The following is a 7461-nucleotide window of genomic DNA, read 5'->3' as shown; positions in this document are numbered from 1 at the left end:
GGGGAGAATTCCAGGAAAAGAACTAAATAAAATGGAGGCAAACAATCTACCAATGACAGAGTTCAAAACATTGGTTATAAGGATGGTCAAGGAACTTAATGAGCACTTCAACAAAGAGATAGTAAGCATAAAAAATAACATAGATCCTTAAAAAAGAACCAGTCATAAATGAAGACTACAATAACCAAAATGAAGAATACACCAGATAGAATCAATAGCACATTAGATAAAGCAGGCGATTGAATCGGTAATTTAAAAGACCAGGTAGCAGAAAACAATCAAAAGCAAAAAGAAAAAAATAATTTAAATAATAATAGCTTAAGGGACATCTGGGATAACATCAAATTTAACAATATTCACATCATAGGAGTACAGAAGAAGCAAGAGAGAACAAGGGAGTGAGACTTATTTGAAGAAATGATGACAAAAAACTTCCCTAATCTGGTAAAGAAAATAGACATACAAGTTCAGGAAATGCAGAGAGTCGCAAACAAGATGAACTCAAAGAGGCCCTTACCATCACAACATAATTAAAATACCAAAGATTAAAGACAAAGAGAGTCTTAAAAGCAGCAAGAGAAAGGCAGCTAGTTACCTACAAAAGAGCTCCTATAAGACTGTCAGCTGATTTTTCTGCAGGCCAGAAGGGACTGGCATGAAATATTCAAAGTGATAAAAAGCAAGAACCTACAACCAAGACAACTCTACCCAGCAAGGCTGTTTTTTAAAATTAAAAAGATAAAGAGCTTCCCAGACAAGAAAAAGATAAAGAAATTTGTTACCATTCAACCAGTATTACAAGAAATGTTTCTGTCTACGGCCATGCTACCCTGAACAAGCCCAATCCAGTCTGATCTTGAAAGCTAAGAAGGGTCGGGCCTGGTTAGTACTTGGATGGAAGACCACCTAGGAAGACCAGGTGCTGTAGGCTTAAAAAAATAAAAAAATAAGGAATTGTAAGCTGACAAGGTCCTTGCAATCTGTGAGGTCAACCAAGGGTTGCCTCACCTAAAAAAAAAAAAAGAAAAAAGAAAGAAAGAAATGTTTCCTTAAGAAAAAGAAGGGGTGGGGGAAAAATATAAACATAAATAATAAAATGGCAATAACTAAATATTTATCAATAACCACTTTAATTGTAAATGGATTAAATACTCCAACCAAGACATAGGGTAGCTAAAAAAAGACCCATGATATGCTGTCTACAAGGGACTCACTTTCAGATCGAAAGACACACAGACTGAAAATAAAGGAATACAAAAAGATATTTCATGCAAATGGAAATTTAAAAAGCTGGGGTAGCAATACTTATATCAGACAAAATAGACTTTAAAATAAAGGTTATAACATAGAGACAAAGAAGGATATTTCATAATGATAAAGAGATCAATCCAACAAAAGAATATAACCCTTAGAAACATTTATGCACCCAACATAAAAGCACCTAAATATAGAAAGCAAATATTGACAGACATAAAAGGAGAGATCAGCAGTAATATAGTCTCAGTAGGGAAATTTAACACCTAACTGACATCAATGGATTTATCTTCCAGAAAGAAAATCAATAAGGAAACAGCAGCCTTAAATGACACATTAGACCAGATGAATTTAATTGATATATTTGGAACATTTCACCCCAAAGCAGCAGAATCTATACATTTTTTTAAGTGCACATGGAACATTTTCCAAGATAGTCTATCATAGGACACTTCGGTTGCTTCCATGTCCTTCCTGGCCACCGTGAAAAATGCTGTTATGAACATAGGTGAGCAAATATGGGTTTTCAAGTTTTGGGGGTACATACCCAGTAGAGGGATTGGTTGGATAATAGTTAGGTCACAAAACAAGTCTCAATAAATTTAAGAAAATTAAAATCATATTAAGTGTCTTTTCTGACCACAATTGTATAATCTAGAAATCCATGACAAGAAAAAACCCAAAAAACATACAGACACAAAGAAGCTAAATAACATGCTACTAAACAGTGAATGAGTTAACAATGAGATCAAGAAAGAAATCAAAAGATACCATTAGACAAAAAGAGATGAAAACACAATGACTACAAATCTATGGAATGCAGTAAAAGCAGTCCTAAAAGGCAAATTCATGGTAATATAGGCCTGCTTTAAGAAACAAGAAAAGTCTCAAATAAATGATCTAACCTCATACCTAAAAGAACTAGAAAAATAACAGCAAACAAAGCCAAAAGTGAGTAGAAGGAAGGAAATAATAATAACCACAGCAAAAATAAAAGAAATAGTGTCTAAAGAAAACAATAGTAAAGATCAATAAAATCAAGAGCTGGTTCTTTGAAAATATAAACAACATTAATAAACCTTTAACAAGACTCATCAAGAAAAAAAGAGAGAAGATCTAACTAAATAAGAAATGAAAGAGGAAAAGTGGAGACGGACACAACAGAAATAAAAAAAAAGTATAAACAAATACCACTAGCGATCATATGTCAACATGTTGAACAATCTGGTAGAAACAAATAAATTCCTAGAAACATACAATCTTCTAAGAAGCAGAAAATCTGAACAGACTGATTACTACCAGCAAAATTGAATAAGTAATAAAAAAACTTCCAACAAACAAAAGTCCTGGATCGAATGGCTTCACAAGTGAATTTTACCAAAGATTCAAAGGAAAATTAACACCTATCTTTCTCAAACTATTCAAAAAAATTTAAGAGTAGGAAAGGCTCCTAAGCTCATTCTAAGAGGCTACCATTACCCTGTTTCCAAAACCATACAAAGACATAAAAAAATTTAAAAAAATATAAAATGGCCAATATCCCTGGTGAACATAGATAGAAAAATCCTCAGCAAATATTAGCAAGCCGAATTCAGCAATACATTAAAAAGATCATACATCTTGATCAAGTGGGATTTATTCCTAGAATGCAAAGTTTATTCAATATCTGCAAATCAATTAATGTGATATACCATGTAAACATAATGAAGTACAAAAATCATGTAATCATATCAATAGATGCGGAAAAAGCATTTTGACATCCATCATCCATATAGTATAAAAACTCTCAGCAAAATGGAAACGGAAAGAGCATATCTCAACATAATAAAGGCCATATAAACAAATCCACAACTAAAATCATACTCAATGGGGAAAATGTAAAAGCATTTTCCTTAAGATCAGGAACCACACAAAGATGCCCGCTTTCACCACTTTTATTTAACACAGTGATCAGATAAGAAAAAAAATAATCCAAATTGGAAAGAAAGAGGTAAAAGTGTCATTATTTTCAGATAACATGATATTATATGTAGAGAATGTCAATGATTCCATCAAAAAACTATTAGAACTGATAAATGAATTCAGTAAAGTGGCAGGATACAAAATTAATATTCAGAAATCAGTTGTATTCTTATACACCTATAATAAACTATCAGAAAGTAAAATCAAGAAAACAATCTCATTTACAATTGCATTAAAAAATACCTAGGAATAAATTTAACCAAGGAAGTTAGAGACCTATATTTGGAAAATTATAAGATAGTAAAGAAATAAATTGAAGAAGAATTAAATAAACAGAAGCATATATCATGCTCATGAATAGGAAAAATTAACATCATTAAATTGTCCATACTATCCAAAGCAATCTATAGATTCAAGGCAATCCTTATTCAAATACCAATCATATTTTTCGCAGAACTTGAACAAATAATTCTAAAATTTATATGGAACCACAAAAGACTCTGAATAGCCATAGTAATCTTAATAAAGAAGAACAGAGTTGGAGGTATCACACTGCCTGATATAATACAAGGCCATAGTAATCAAAACAGCATGGTACTGTCATAAAGCAGACATGTAGATTAATGGAACAGAATAGAGAGCCCAGATCTAAACTCACACCTATATGGTCATTTAATCTATGACAACAGAGTCAAGAATATACAATGAGGTAAAGATAGTCTATTCAATAAACAGTGCTGGGAAAACTGAACAGATAGATGCAAAAAAAAAAAAATTAAACTAGAACACCTTCTTACACCATATACAGGAATAAATTCAAAATGGTTTAAAAACTTAAATGTAAGATCTCAAAACATAAAACTCCTAGAAGAAATCATAGGCAGTAAACTCTCTGACATTTTTTTTTTTTGATATATTCCTCAGGCAAAGGAAACAAAAGAAAAAAATAAACAAATGGGTCTACATCAAACTAAAGTTTTTGCACAGCAAAGGAAACCATCAACAAAATGAGAAGACAACTACTAAATGGGAGAAAATATTTGTTAGTGATACATTAATAAGAGGTTAATATCAAAAATGTATAAAGAAATCATATAACTTAACACCAAAAAACCCCCAAACAATCCAACTAAAAAATGGACAGAGGACCTGAATAGGCATTTCTTTAAAGAAGAGATACAGATGGCCAATAGACATATGAAAAGATACTCAATGTCACTAATCATTAGAGAAATGTAAATTAAAACCTCTATGAGATATTACCTCACACTTGTCAGGATGGCTATCATCAATAAATCAAAAAACAAGTGCTGCAATGATGTTGAGAAAAGGGAACCCTCTTACACTGTTAGTAGGACTGCAAATTGGTGCAGCCACTATGGAAAACAGTATGAAGTTTCCTCAAAAAATTAAAAATAGAACTACCTTATGACTCATAAATTCCACTTCTGGCTATTTATCCTAAGAAATCCAAAACATTAATTTGAAACGATACATGCACTCTAGTGTTCACTGCAGCATTATTTACAATAGCCAAGATATAGAAGGAACATAAATACCCATAAACAGATGACTGGATAAAGAGATGCTACATATATACAAAGGAATGTTAGCCATAAAACATAAATGAAATCTAACATTTGAGACAACATGGATGACCTAGAGGATATTATGCTAAGTGAAATAAGTCAGACAGAAAAAGAAAAATATCATACGATCTCACTTATATGTGGAATCTAAAGGACAAAACAAATAAACAAACAAAACAGGAACAGACTCAGAGATAAAGAGAACAAACTTATGGTTGCCATACAGAAGGGGAGTTGGGGGCCTGAGTGAAAAAATCGAAGAGATTAAAAAGTACAAATTGGTAGCTACAAAATAGTCATGGGGATGCATAGGGAACATAGTTAATAATATTGTAATAACTATGTATGGTGCCAGGTGGGTACTGAAGTTATCAGAAGGATCACTTTGTAAATTATATTAGTGTCTAACTACTATGCTGTACATCTGAATCTAACATAAAATAATATCACATGTCAACCGTAATTGAAAAATAAAAAAAAACAAACAAAAATGTGTATTATTTGTAAAAGCCAAAATACCCTGGAAAAACCTAAATGTTTCTCCACAGTAGAATGAATTAATAAATTATGACCTATTCATATGATAGAATGAAATAATATATTTATATACAATTAAAATGAATGAAGTACAACTATGTATAACATGGATAAATACAGAATATGATATTTATTAAGAGAATTCAGACATGAAAGAATATATATTTATAATTCCATTTATGTAAGCTTCGAAAAATAGGTAAAACTAAACTTTAGTGTTTTAGAGATGCATATTTAGACGTCAAAACTAAAGAAAAGCAAGATTATGAATATTGCAAAAGTTAGGATAGTGAATCCTCTGTGGGGGGATGTGGCAGATGTGGGATATAGGTAACATTCTCTTTTATAAGCTAGGTAGTAAAGATATAGTGTTTGCTTCACTACTGCTCTTTAAAATGTACAAGTGTATTTAATATTTTCATATATATGTATATATATGTACATACATATATATATGACATACTTTACCCTCCCCCCCAAAAAATCTAAATTAATGGATCTATTATTCTGAGTTCTTTGAATAAGTAAACCGGTAACTGAAATGTTGGAATAAATGACCTCAGAGACCATCCTTTGAATCTCAAAGCGGTTATTTGACATAATTCCTTCATGGTGATAATATATATCACAGAGCCTAAGCATAAATTTTGGCCACGAATGGCCTGTGATTCAGAAGTTCTCATAACCACATTATCCCTACCTCCTCTTCCAGATTAAATTGTGGAATGAGGGACAGAGTAACAAGAAGCCCCAAGAGCAAGTGTCAGCTTCAGTTATGCCAATTCTGGAGGAGGATGAAAGCATCTCTGGAAATTCTGGTGTTGAGAAAGTATAGAAAGAAAATGGGGGGAAGTGGTAAGGAAAAGGGAAGAGAAAGCTTGGACTCTAATTTGTTTTGGGGGCCCAGACTTTGAACATACTTAACTATTTGAGATAATTAACATCCTGTGATAGTAAATAATATCTCACATTGAATTTTATTTTCCTTAACAATATGTTTCTTTCACTTGGCCTATTTTTAAATTCCTATTGATTTAAGATATTATTTAGTGGAATATCAATTGACTGAAATGTTAGACATGAATGCATTTTGTAATCTGAAAAGCATAGTACAAATAGTATAACATAGGGCCTAGTATCATGAATGTACCTATTCAAATTTTCCAACCCTCAGTTGGGTAGTATATTGAAAGAAATGGTTTTGGCTAGTGAAATTCAGGCAAACTTAGGTTTTAAAAAAGCTCAAAATTACCAGTAAGCAGATATATTTATAAATCTCCTTAATATTTATTTATAATTATAAATATACACCTAGTAGGACTTTTAACACCTAAAAACTAATTCTGGATGTTAATATTAAATCATGCAGAACAGAACTCTATCTGTGTTTCAGCCCAACACTTAATAGAAACTACAGATTTTCTATAATCCAGAATTACTATATATTTTTAGTTTAGACTGGGTAAAAAATCAATAATTAAACAATATTCTTTTGGTTTCCAATAGGTGGTGTCTAAGTCTCTGCTTTATATAAAGTCTTAATAATACTTTTATTTTTCTTATAGTTATTTAATCACGCTCACTAACCTCAGTCTCCATCCCTATCAGTGTTAGCGACAGTTTTGATACTGTTCGTTCAGATTTCCCCGAGGTTCTGTGTTGTTTATAGGATATGTTGGGAGGGGCCCCCTTTGTTTGGGGACAAAAAAAAAAATCACAAAGTAGGATGCCAGTGTAATGAGATTATAGCTAAAACAAAGAACTATCTCTTTGTAAATGACCATTTATCACCCTCATAGAAATAATCTCTTAAAGGAAGGACCATCAAATTCTAAAACTGCTTAATTAGTCAGGAAAATTTCTTAATTAGGGTGCGTTGAAAACATTAAACTTCATCATTATGTGCTCTGTTTTGGCTCAGAGAAGCCCTGATATTTGTTCAAAAGATCTTTTTACAGCTGTGTCATCTGCTACTATCCTGTTTTTAAATGACTGGTTGCTTGTGTGCAATTACTCAGGTCAGTGCTATCTTATTTATTTATTTATTTATTTATTTATTTAGTTAGTTAGTTAGTTAGTTAGTTAGTTAGTTAGCTAGTTAGTTATTTTAAGCATACTT

At 31.7% G+C, this 7461-nt stretch overlaps 1 pseudogene; it reads left to right on the top strand.

The window, feature by feature from the left end:
- The first annotated feature begins 812 nt into the window (after positions 1–812).
- On the top strand, positions 813–931 carry LOC112484357 (annotated as a pseudogene).
- Positions 932–7461: the final 6530 nt, after the last annotated feature.

The sequence above is a fragment of the Pteropus alecto genome, unplaced genomic scaffold (assembly GCF_000325575.1).
Source record: "Pteropus alecto unplaced genomic scaffold, ASM32557v1 scaffold75, whole genome shotgun sequence".
In the NCBI taxonomy this organism is placed as follows: domain Eukaryota; kingdom Metazoa; phylum Chordata; class Mammalia; order Chiroptera; family Pteropodidae; genus Pteropus; species Pteropus alecto.
Note: the sequence above shows the minus strand (reverse complement) of the source record. Positions and strands in the feature narration are given on the sequence as shown.